The sequence below is a fragment of the Alligator mississippiensis genome, chromosome 1 (genome assembly GCF_030867095.1).
Source record: "Alligator mississippiensis isolate rAllMis1 chromosome 1, rAllMis1, whole genome shotgun sequence".
In the NCBI taxonomy this organism is placed as follows: Eukaryota; Metazoa; Chordata; order Crocodylia; family Alligatoridae; genus Alligator; species Alligator mississippiensis.
Window position 1 is genome coordinate 160,196,060 of NC_081824.1, and position 13,163 is coordinate 160,209,222.

Here is a 13,163-nt window from a genome sequence, read left to right on the forward strand (position 1 = left end):
TTGGTGTGTGCTCTTCCATCCAGGGGAAAAAGCCCAGGCATCTGTATACCATCCAGGTTTCACATACATACTTCAGGACTGGCAGTACAACGGCTTCGTAGACCTTCAGTTTTGTTTTTTGACTGATACCTCTGTGCCCCCACACAGTCTCCTGAGTGTTGATTGTGAGACCAAAGTTGTCACAAGCTGAATAGAAATGGTTCATACTCCAGACTCAGATTTGGCATTGAGAACGATCATCAGCAAATAGAAAATCATGAACAGTCACTTCCTGTAACTTCATTTTCACCTGTAGTTTGTGTCACCTGCATTTAATCAACTTCATAGTGGGTTTCCATTACTGAGCACATGCTGCTTTTAGCAGTCATCCAACTGTAGGCAATGTATTTAATGCAGTTTCCTTGTATGTGAATGTAAAATGAGGGGCTTTTCCCCCCCATGCTGATTGGGGGAAAGGATCTCATTTTGTATTCAAGTAAATATGGTAATTCCTTCTATCCCCAAACTGTATTTTAATGAAATAGTGTATAATGTAATGATATGTACTTAATGAAATGTAAAATAAATAACCCATTATTCTTGCAAAATGATATAACCAGGGTGATGAGCTAGGGATTTTCATCCCCACAATGGCTCATTTATATGAGGTAAAAGTTTCAGGGTGGTATAAAGGAGTCCTAAAAGCCCTGTATTTGGCTGGAGAAGGATTTGACCAGTGCAACTTCCCACTGAGGAAGACAGCTGTAAGTTGTAACCTGACGAGGTTGTATAGGGTCCCAGGATTATCTGAACTGCACTGTGTTCTCTCCAGCTCCCAGATCAGCAAAGGATTGGGAGACCAGCAATCTTGCTTTAGGCCACCTTAACACCACTCTCCCCTTAGATTTGAATTCTTTGCTATGCAACATAGAACCTTGCCCAGGATTCCTCATATACTGGTATCCAGAGAGGAGGCTATGGGTACATCTCTTAAGTCGCTGAAGGCATTTGAAGACTGGAATTGACATTAATAGACTATGAATCCACATCCTATCATAGCTTATTGCTTATTAGAAATACTAAATTAATATTACAATATAATAATGTAGAATTATAGGCTCGGAAGGGACTTAAAGGGTCACATAGTCCAATCCTCCTCACTCCTCCCTGCCCCCAAAGATGCAGGATTTGCTGTCTTACATGATCCCAGAAAGAAGCCCATGCAGCTTCTGCCTGAAAACCTGCAAAGAAGGAGATTCCACCATTTCCCTGAGCTGCTTGTTCTGTTGTCTCACTGCTCTCATACTTAGGAAATTTGTTTTAAGAAGATTGAGATTGAATCTCTTTGCTGCAGTTTAAACCCATTGACTCATATTGTCCCTTGCCTCTCTGAGGCAAGGAAGAACACTTTTTTCCATTTTCTTTTTCACTGCTATCTTGTCCCATTCGCCTCCATTTTGTCCAAACTAAGCGTACTTAGATTTCTCAAACTTTCCTCATATGGCTTGCTTTCCAAACCCTTTATCATCTCTGTCATTCACCTTTGGATCCTCTCTACCTCTTTTTGAAAATGCAGTACCCAAAACTGAACACAGTACTGCAGCTGAGACCTACCCACTGCCAAGTACAGCAAGTAGTTATTAGTACCTCCTGAGCACATCTACACTGATGCTGCTGCACAGTGGTAACTGTCCATTTATTTAGTATTTGTATAAGCAAGTACTAAATAATGTACAGTAACCAAAATTACTATGCAGTAGTGCCAGCAAATGACTTTTAAGTGACGCTACTGTGCAGTAGCCTAATACTGCTGTGCAGTAGCATCTTTCCACAATTTTTGCCATGTGACACTACTGAGCAGTAGTATCAAGCTACTGTGCAGTCAGCATCTTGTGTAGACAACGTGCCCCCTGTGTCTTGTATGTAATGCTTCCTTTAATGCAACCCCAAATTGAATTGTTGGGTTTTTTCGCAATACCATTGCATTGCTAACTCATGTTGAGTTTGTGATCCACCGTAACACCCAAATCCCTTTCAGCAGTGCTACTAGTGAGTCTTTTATCTCCTACACTGTATTTGTGTATTGACTTTATTTTCCTATGTATAGCATCTTACATTTGTATTTTTTGAATTTCATTTTTTGTCTGTAGGCCAGTTCTCCCATTTATCAAGAACCCTCGAGATTCTAATCCTACCCTGCAAAGTGTTTGCAACCCCTTCCAGTTTTGTGTCTTCTGCAGACCTGATCAGTAAGGTTTCTATTTTTGTATCTCAAAACAGACAGTTTGAGACCTGTTGCCAATCTGAAACCAATCCATTAATAGTTGCTCTTTCTTCGGGTTTTTTTACCCACTTTGGTAATCCTATCTAGCCCACATTTCTCCAGGTTACTAATGAGAATGTCATTCACTACCATATCAAAAAGTACTCAAGTTCAGATATTTTATGTTCAGCACTTTGCCCCTCTCTACCAAACCAGTTACTGTATCAAAGACAGAAATGGTTGGATTTGGTATGGATTGTTCTTAATAATTCTACGCTGGCTACTAATGAAAACAAAAAATAATTTGTTTTATCATTTGCTCTAGTAACTTCCCAGGGATTGTAGTCATGCTGACTAGTTTATAAATCCAAAGTCCTCCTTATTTTCCCTTTTCAAGTTAAGCACTATGAATATGTCTCCACCATTTCTCCACTGCTACCAGGGTGCCTGTTTTTGAATATTCTCCACCGATCTGTTCCCACTATCACATGCCAAACTTAGAAAAGTATCAGTGAAGCTACTCTTCATGGCCATTTCTAATCATGCAGGGACATTAAGAGCTGCTATAGAGAGCTGCCCTGGGAGGGCTGCCCTGGGAGGTGTACACTGCTGCATTTCTGGATTTAGTGTGTGAAAGACAGAGTAGGTAGGCGGGGCATGCATGACAGCAGCCTTTCCCAGGAGCAACAAGGACACATGCTGTATGTTAGCCTTTCTCCAGCCATCTGAGATATCACCTGTCCCCAGTTAATTTGCCAATGATATTTCCAATGACCCCAAGATGTCTTCAGCAAGTTCCTGTCTTATAAATAAAGAGGAGGCATAAAAGGTGGCAATAGCACATGATAGAAGGGTTGATAGAGAGGGAACAACAAGAGTGAAATCGAGTTGTATAATTTGCAACTTTAAGGGGTTTTTTTTAAGTAATGAATCATTGATTTCAAAGGAAGTTTTGTCTGAGAGATTGCACAAATAGTTTCTTAATTAGAGAGATGTCTGTGTCTCTTTGCTTGCCAATTCACAGCTACCTAAATACGCAAAACATTTCTCTCTATTTTACTTTTCTGTTTTTTAACCATGTCAAATAAATGACCATAAAGAGCAGACAGTGACCTAATTTTGCGTTCTTGTCTGAACAAATTGCACTATAAACTGCCTAGAATTCATGGAACTTTTAAAATAAAGTTGTTCTTCATGACAGCTAAAGAACAAGATTGAAGAGGTCTGCAGAGTTTCACATCTCAGTGTTCTCTGCTATTCTGTCTCACTTAACAGCTGAGCTCCACTTCCATGTGGGAGAGATTCCTTGTCATGAAGATTTTAATAGGGCACCATTGGGTCTACAGTTTTTCATTGTGTATGTTCTGTTTCCCTCTTTATTAACTGTCTCTTCTTTCTCTCTGTCTCTCAACCCCCCTTCCTAGGTTAACTGACTTGTTATTTTTTAATTTGTACCTTTCTTTGCTGATGAGCTGTCAGTTCTGTTGATTCCAATAGCTTGGAGTTGCAGATTGAGTTTATGCAAACCATTTGCTGGCTCCCCACATGGCACAATGTCTCTGCAGTGACATGCTGCTGTCTGTTGTGGGGATGAGTAATGCCTACATGACAGGAGGGGGGGGGATGGATAAAAACACAGACTAGACCTCCAACACAATGGGTCCAACACTACAAGATGCTGAGTACCACAGCCAAAGTGTTGAGCACATTTAACTCCCACTTAGGTCTGTTAGAGCTCACAGCATGCAATACCTCTGTGAAGCACTCACCACCTTGCAGGAAGAAACCCTACTGATATGATCAGATCTCACTGATTTAATACCTTGGGTCTTGATCTTTTAATGGTCAGACTCTGCTGCCCTCATTCTTGCTGAGTGGTGTCCTACTCCATGAGCAGTCATACTGGGTGTCTTTACACATGCTCTGAGGGGGGATGCTTCAATTACAGCAGCTCTCATGAGCTGCTCTGATTAAAGCACCTACAGCGGCTTGTAAATTCAGCATCCACATACTTCAAAATGTCACTGGGGGCACTTTAACTGAAGCTTGTTCAACAAGCTTTAAAGTGCCCTTGCCACCATTTTGTAGCATGGAGGTGCTGAATATACATGATGCCGAGGCTGCTGGAGGATGCTAATTAGCACGCTCTGGCACACTCTAATTAGAATACATTAGAGCAGGAATCGGGCATGTGTATAGGTGCCCATTGATTTCACTGGAATTGCCCAGTACTTCTCAATGAGTGAATGTCATCTTTATACAGAGGGTCATCAATATGTACTATTTATGTCCTTCCTTACATTTTTTCATGACAGCTTAAGTGGTATTTGAGTGGTACATAGACCTTGTATAGATCTTCTTCACTAGGATGAATTTTACCTAATATGAGTAAAGGTGGAAAAAATCTGTTTTTTGTTTCTTATTCTGACAAAACCCTTATTTAAGTAAGTGAGCTAAATCCTGAAAGGTATTTTGCACTCAATATTCCCATTTGATGTAATGGACAATCTAACTACTCAGGATCTGGTCCACTGAAATGAATGGGAGAGTTCTGTGAGTAAGCAGCAGATAAAAGAATACATAATGTCTTGAGGATTTATCTCTGAATTTTATAGTTAGCAATATTTTTAGCAAAACACAGAAAAGGTGCCATATGTTATCCATATTTATATAGAAGGGTGAACCTGTCAGTGAGAAGACCAGTAGATAGGTAAGTGAAGAGCAAATCACACAAGACAGATAAAGGACCCCATTCTTCTCTTGTTTGCATTACTTTTGTATCAGTGTAACTCCTGATTTACATTGTTATAAGTGCAATTAAAATCAGGCCCACTATTCTTTAATCAGTTCAACACTGGTGTTTGCATAATTTTATTTGTAACCGTTAAGTTTATTATCAGCCTGCGTGTTATATCTTTTTTCTCCTGTTCATTTCTCTGCAGTTACATTCTCTACAAGAAAAAATATATCTTGTCATTAAGACTGAACTTGTAACATCATGCATGATTTAATATGATCAAAATCATTTTGACAGAATGTATGATGACATACAAAGTTGTGTTTACAGCTAGATAGATGTAAAGCAGTTGTATTGGTGATTTAGCATTGATTCTATCTAAGCACTTCTCAAAAATTGTGAAATAGAATCTCCCAGCTAAAACTAATGAGCACAAAACTACATTGATTTGGCCCAGGGTGGACAAATAGAACATCTGGCATATTTGGCACCAATGACACAGCTGGCATTGTTGGAACCGTTTCTGCAGAAGGTACAGATGCAGAAATGGGAGAATTGGTACAAACAGTGCAGATGGAACAGTTGGAACAGATGACAGTGGGCAGAGCTGGCGATGCTGGCACAGGTGTCATAACCTCAACAGCTGGCACAAGTTGTGACAATCCTGGGATTTCTTAGTGCAAGGCACATGTTCATTTTGGCTTTGGCTGCAGAGAGATAAGAGCATTTTATAATTAGTAAATGTGCCATTTAAAAAAGAACTTTTTTTCCCATCCTTAAGGACATCCACCTCCAACTGTTAAAGCTTGGAATGTAGAGCATTTTTGCAAATTATAATTTCCCAGAGAAAGCCACAATTGATAAATACAGATTTAATATAAGGCAATTAGACATTTTTATTCTCATATAGATAATAATCATGAATAGGATTTCTTCATAAGAGGTTTGTTAAAAAACATGGTCAGATCTGTAGCTTGATCGTAGAGATTAAAACAAGCTTTGTCTTAAAGCCAAAGCTTGTTTACCACCAAATTGGTGGGTTATATTTTCCTAAAGTGCAATCCTTCACCATAAAATGGAGTATGAGATAAAGCAATGTGAACATAAGAGCACTAGGCAAGCCCTTGGAGAAATAGTTAACTCTTTGGCTGAAAAAAAGGATCTGTACTTAAGGCAAGACTGGACATGAAGAAGCCACTGTACCTCCTTTCCTTAGCAATGTGGCTTTGTTAAATGTTATAGAAAACATCACCCTTCAGAATCTGATTTTGATCAGGGAAAGCAAACGCTTCTCTCTCCTTTCAGCCCATAGTCTGTGAGTGCCTATAACAAGGCAGGATTCTTTGATCCCTATGAAGAGATAAGCAAAGAAGTCAACTTGCCTGCCAAAGATTTAAAATAGAAATTCATGTGTTCTTTTATTTAAAAGGTTAAATGATAGGATAACCCTGTGCAATTAGTCAGACAGACAGTATGCTGTAATGAGCTGTAGGGCCTGATCCCACAAAGCCTTACTCTCATGAGTAGCTCAGTTGTCTGCAACAGAAGGACTTGTATGAATCAGGATGACTCACGAGAGTAAGGGCTTGCAGGATCGGCCTCTGTTTGGAGCAGACTTACATTCTGCAGACAAAACATTTCTGAATGCATCTTTTGTCACGTAGTTTGCACGAAACCAGAACTCGCCAGCCTGGTTTCTGTGCACAATTGGGCCCCTTGCTAGTCATTTTTAGTAAGGTGAATACACTGAAAAGAAGATGAAGCAAAAAGGAAAGAGCTAGGACAAACCAATAACAGTAATTCTGAACTGGAAAATAGTGAACTATTTTGTAAAGCAGGAACCATTACAGCTAAAGGAATGCCTCTGTTACTCAGCAACATCATAGAGAGTCATAGGGTTGGGAGGGAGCAGGAGGGTCAGTTAGTCCAAGCCCCTGAACAAACACAGGACACACTATTTCTCTACTATCCTAGTCAATATCTCTCCAGCCTCTCCCCGAGATTAGTTAATGTTTGTAAAATTACAGACCGGTTCCTGATGTGAGGTACAAAGACGTTGCTCCATTAACTTAAATGTTCCAGTCTGCCCCAGCTGAAGAGCTGATCCTGGTAATTTAGAAAAAAAGAGTTCTTTTTAAATTGAATTTTAAATCATGATTGTATCTTTCTTGTATGCCTGAGGCTTGGCATGCAGCTGAATGTGGAGAATGAAGCTGTAAGGTTCTCAGAGGCTCTCGTGGTGTTGCCAGCTTCTCAGGGGATTGAGCCCCAGTCCCTAACTGGGTACTGGAATATCACCATACATCTTTGTCACTTCTTTGCGTGGCTTGATCTAATTTCTTAAAATTTAAATGTTTCTATTTTCATAAATACCTTTATATGTTGTGGCTAGCTGTGAGCCACTGAATGCCAGAGGCAGAGGAAGGGAGAGGTCAAAACTCCTCCAGGCTCCAGTGTCAAGGACAGATCAGGCTCCAGTGTCAATGACAGATGTCCTTTGTTTGGGTGTGAGTAGGCTAAACATTTCTAACCTTCCTCTCTGCCACCCATTCTCTTTCATATTGGGCTAGACAATGATCAATTCAAAGCTGTTACCATCTACCGTCCAATCGGTACCTAAACCACATAAATGATTAATACATGGCACGAAATCACTAGTGATTTATAACTTAGGTTTTAGTGTTAGGGGAAAGGAGCAAAGAATTTGCCTGGGATGTTGACTCTGTGCCCCCTTTGTTCCCAACCGCTGCAAGGTTTTGTTTGTTTCTTTGTCTCAGTGTTAAGGACTCACCATGCAGTTTACTGTATTTTCTGAAGGGGTTTCTGTGTCTCTCTTCTTGAATATCTCTTGATGCACCCAGAGCTTTGTAATTTACTGGTGCCCCATGCAAATATTCCTTTCGCTCTCTTAGCTGCAAGATTTTATGATGTCCTTTAATCCCTCCCTTCAAACAGTTGCTGCGCATTCTGACTGCTGTCCCTGGAGAACTATTGAATTGTATGTCATACTTCAGCTGGGGTGGCAACTGGGGGAGTGGCAGCTAATCCCCCCATACATACCCCGGTGGACACACCCTGAAGGAAAACTTCTGTAAGGCTCGAGATGACCTTGCTACTCCACATGTGTTCTTCAGCAAAATACACTCCTTCACACTGAAATAAAACTCCATCTTCACAGAGGACAGTGAAAGCCGTTTTTTCCCTATACTTTGTGCCCAGTAAGGAAAAGAGTGCAGTATGCAGTACAAATGTCCTTAGGAGAGAGAGGCCCCCTATCATTTAATTTTGACACTGCATGCCATATTTCTATTTTGCCTTTCCAAACTAATGACTTGTACCCTATGTATTTCAACAGAAGTTTCATGCATGTTCATGCCGGGGAAAAACGCAGTGGTGTCCAGAGAACCAGCATAACACCTGTAGACCACTGATATTCCATGACAATCCTGAAAATAAGCATAGTTTTTAATTAAGACTTCTGCCAGCTCTCAAAATTTCGTAAGAAGTAAATTTTACCAATCACCCTGTGAAGTAGTCCCATTATTAATTGTTAAATGTTGGCTCATATAACACTACTTTGTAATTTGAAATCAGCTTTTTTTTTTCCTTATATCAACAACTGGGCATTAAGGATTGGTCTTCACATGGTATAAAACATCATTACTCCACTGAAGACAATATACATGGCCATGCTGAGGATTTTTCCCCAGGTGTTCATGGTTACAACATCTACATTAAATTCTTTTTTGGAAACAGCACAGCACCTTTCCAAATGTGAATGCCATGAGGAAGGTTAAACCAGAGGCGGAACGAGGCAGCTGAGTGCCCAGGGCAGCTATAATCCACAGAAGCAGCAGCTACGTCTGGCTGCCATTGTATCACTGGCATGATTGTGTGGCTGTGGCAGCAGCTGCTATTTTTCTGCACTCACCCTCCGGGTCAACCCACCTTAGACACCCCAGCTGTTCTGCCTTAGTTACGTTACTGGGTTATGCACCCAACTGTTATGACAGCAAGCACAGTTTGTGCTAGTAAAAAAACCCAGGAATGGACATTTGTGTGCTCATTCCCTCTGTAGCTTCATCCTGATGTCCACTTTTGGTTCATCTTCGAACAACCATGTCTTTCTCCACAATGCCCTCTGCCCATTCTGTGTGAAATACCTCTCCAATAACTCCCTAGGTCCAGTTGTTTGAATTTTAAGCAGACTCGGATATCGGCATCACAGATTTGCTATGGACTTCTTGTGTGACCTGTGCCTCTGCACTTTAGATCCCCATCCGTAAATGGGGGACTAAGGACCAGAGAAGGGTGTTTTGAGAGAGAAATACATGGAAGATTACGAAATACATGGAAGTGCTTAGATATTATGGGAATAGGGACTATGTAAGTATGTAGCTAGATCAACATGTTGCTGAGTTCTGCTTGTTCAATTACTCCTGAAAACCCACTTTTGTTTTTGCAGTAGAAATGAATTTATTTCCCATTAAAAGAAAGCTTTAATGGAACTGTCTGAACAGGTCCAAGAACTAACTGGGTGTCACTGCATTCCTCACTTCATTCCCCTTATTTTAGGGTATCACTATTTGCATCATGGGTAAAATTATGATGTAAAGGAGCCATGTCTACAGATATAATTTATGAAGTGCCCAATACTCTTTGAATGACTCTGAGTCACTGACTAGCCAATATAAACTGTTACTGGAAAATATACACACATTACTTCTTTATGTAACTAAACACTTAACTTGTTTGAAACTCTTCCCTATGAGTCAAAAAAGCATCCAGCTCTCTGAGTGGATTTTAAAATTGATTTGCATTATTTAAAATGAATGACAACACAACTTGTTTAAAATGGAGTTTCCCCTTTTATTTAGCAGGTCAGGTTACTTGCCATTTCAGACACTTACTTAGTTTCATAGTTTCATAGTAGCTAGGGTCAGGAGGGACCTGAACAGATCGTCTAGCCTGACCCCCCGCCACAGGCAGGAATGAATGCTGGGTTCACAAGACCCCAGACAGGTGATCATTCAACCTCCTCTTGAATTTGCCCAAGGTAGGGGCAAGGACCACTTCCCTGGGAAGTTGGTGCCAGATTTTGGCCACCCTAACTGGAAAATATTGCCTTCTGATCTCTAACTTAAACCTATTCTGCATCAGCTTATTACCATTGTTCCTTGTCACCCCAGGTGGTGCTGGGGAGAAAAGGGCTCTGCCTATTTGCTGTTGATCTCCCCTGATGAGCTTGTAGGCAGCCACCAGGTCTCCCCTCAGCCTCCTCTTGCTGAGGCTGAACAGGTTCAGGTCCCTCAGTCTCTCCTCATGGGGCCTGTCCTGCTGCCCTCTCACCAAGTGGGTGGCCCTCCTCTGAACCCTCTCCAGGCTGGCCACATCCCTTTGGAAGTGCAGTGCCCGGTATTTGATGCAGTACTCCAACTGCGGCCTGACCAAAGTCACATAGAGGGGGAGTATCACCTCTCTGGACCAGCTTGAGATGCACCTTTGGATGCATGACAAGGTACAGCTGACCTTGGTGGCTGCGGTCTGGCATTGGCAGCTTGTTCATCTTGGAGTCACAATAATGACTCCAAGATCCCTTTCCGCCTCCGTGCTTTCGAGAGGGGAACTCCCCAACCTGTATGCATGCTGTGGATTCCTTCTCCCAAGGTGCAGCACCCTGCATTTATCTATTCATAGATTCATAGATGTTAGGGTCAGAAGGGACCTGAATAGATCATCGAGAATGACCACCTGCATAGGCAGGAAAGAGTGCTGGGTCTAGATGACCCCAGCTAGATGCTTATCTAACCTCCTCTTGAAGACCCCCAGGGTAGGGGAGAGCACCACCTCCCTTGGGAGCCCGTTCCAGACCTTGGCCACTCTGTGAAGAAGTTCTTTCTAATGTCTAGTCTAAATCTGCTCTCTGCTAGCTTGTGGCCATTATTTCTTGTAACCCCTGGGGGCGCCTTGGTGAATAAAACCTCACCAATTCCCTTCTGTGCCCCCGTGATGAACTTATAGGCAGCCACAAGGTCGCCTCTCAACCTTCTCTTGCAGAGGCTGAAGAGGTCCAGGTGCCCCAGTCTCTCCTCATAGGGCTTGGCCTGCAAGCCCTTAACCATACGAGTGGCCCTTCTCTGGACCCTCTCCAGGTTATCCACATCCCTCTTGAAGTGTGGCGCCCAAAACTGCATGCAGTATTCCAACTGCAGTCTGACCAGCGCCTGATAGAGGGGAAGTATCACCTCCTTGGACCTATTCGTCATGCATCTACTGATGCACGATAAAGTGCCATTAGCTTTTTTGATGGCTTCGTCACACTGCCAACTCATGTTCATCTTGGAGTCCACTAGGACTCCAAGATCCCTTTCCAATTCCGTGCCACCCAGCAGGTCATTTCCTAGGCAGTAGGTATGCTGGACATTTTCCCTCCCTAGGTGCAACACTTTGCATTTCTCCTTGTTGAATTGTAATCTGTTGTTTTCTGCCCATATGTCCAACCTGTCCAGGTCTGCTTGTAGTTGTTCCCTGCCCTCCAACATGTCCACTTCTCCCCACAGTTTTGTGTCATCCGCAGACTTGGACAGAATACACTTCACTCCCTCGTCCAAGTCGCTGATGAAGATATTGAAGAGTATTGGTCCAAGGACCGAGCCCTGCGGGACCACACTGCCCACACCCTTCCAGGTCGATACCGACCCATCCACTACGACTCTCTGGGTGCAACCCTCTAGCCAATTTGCCACCCACTGGACTGTGTAGTCATCTAAGTCACAGCCTCTTAACTTGTTTACCAGTATGGTGTGGGATACCGTATCGAAGGCCTTCCTGAAGTCTAAGTATACAACATCAACCCCTACTCCTGCGTCCAGGCATTTTGTAACCTGGTCATAAAAAGAGACTAGATTAGTCAGGCATGATCTACTTGCTATGAACCCATGCTGGTTTTCCCTCAGCATAATTTGTCCTGCCGGGCTCTCGCAAATGTGAGCCTTGATAATTTTTTTGAAGACTTTGCATAGGATGGAGGTGAGACTAACTGGCCTATAGTTGCCTGGGTCCTCCTTCCTCCCCTTCTTGAAAATGGGGAGCACATTGGCCCTTTTCCAGTCCTCCGGGACCTGGTCCATGCGCCACGAGTGTTCAAATATTACCGCCAGTGGCTGTGCATTGATACATCCTGTGAAGGAGATCTTGAAGTTGGCAAAGGCGAACAGGTGACAATAACGCTGCCAAACATTGAGGGTTCTACCCCACCAGTAACTGTTTTCAAGAGTTCAAAGAAGCCTTATTTAAAAGAATGTATCTTAATTATCAACCACGACACTGGAGAATGTCGCCTAGAGAAACTTAGCAGCAACATCACTGTGAAGAAAACCAGAGCTGAAAGAAGCAGTTAGTTCAATCTCGTATTGAGCAGCAACAGCAGCAAATGCGAAATGCCAATAAGACTCGAAACAACGTTAAAAATTCTCCACCCAAAGAAAAGATGTCTCCATCTTCTCCTATGGATGATATTGAGAGAGAGCTAAAGGCCGAAGCCAGTATCATGGACCAAATGAGTAGTTCTGATGACAGTTCATCTGACTCAAAAAGTTCGTCATCCTCTTCGCCCAGCAGTGAAAACAGTTCTAGCACTTCAGAAGATGAGGGGACTAAGCGCTCTCACCTAATGTCCCCCTATGTTGAACCCCATCCTATTCTCGTCTGCCCACTTTTGTAGTCTGTCTAAATCTATTTGCAGCTTCTCTCTCCCTTCAAGTGTGTCCGCCTTGCCCCACATCTTAGTGTCATCAGCAAATTTGGACAGTGTGCTTTCCACCCCCTCGTCCAAGTTGCTGATGAAGATGTTAAACAGTGCAGGCCTGAGGACCAAGCCCCGGGGTACCTCACTGCTCACATCTCGCCAGGTTGAGTACAACCCGTCCACCACTACTCTGGGTGCACCCCATCAGCCAATTTTTTACTCGTCCAACTGTGCAGGCATCAATGCCACAGTCGCTTAATTTATTGATGAGGGTGGGTGAGAGACAATGTCAAAGGCCTTCTTAAAGTCTAGAAAGACTACGTCCATGGTGACACCATCATCCAAGGATTTAGTTACTTGGTCATAAAAGGCAATCAGGTTGGTCAGGCAGGACCTGCCTTTGGTGAACCCATGCTGATTGCCCCTGAGCATGATCT

At 42.6% G+C, this 13,163-nt stretch overlaps 1 pseudogene; it reads left to right on the forward strand.

The window, feature by feature from the left end:
• Positions 1-629: 629 nt before the first annotated feature.
• LOC132249338 (ELL-associated factor 2-like) lies at positions 630-12,669 on the forward strand (annotated as a pseudogene).
• The last annotated feature ends 494 nt before the right edge of the window (positions 12,670-13,163 follow it).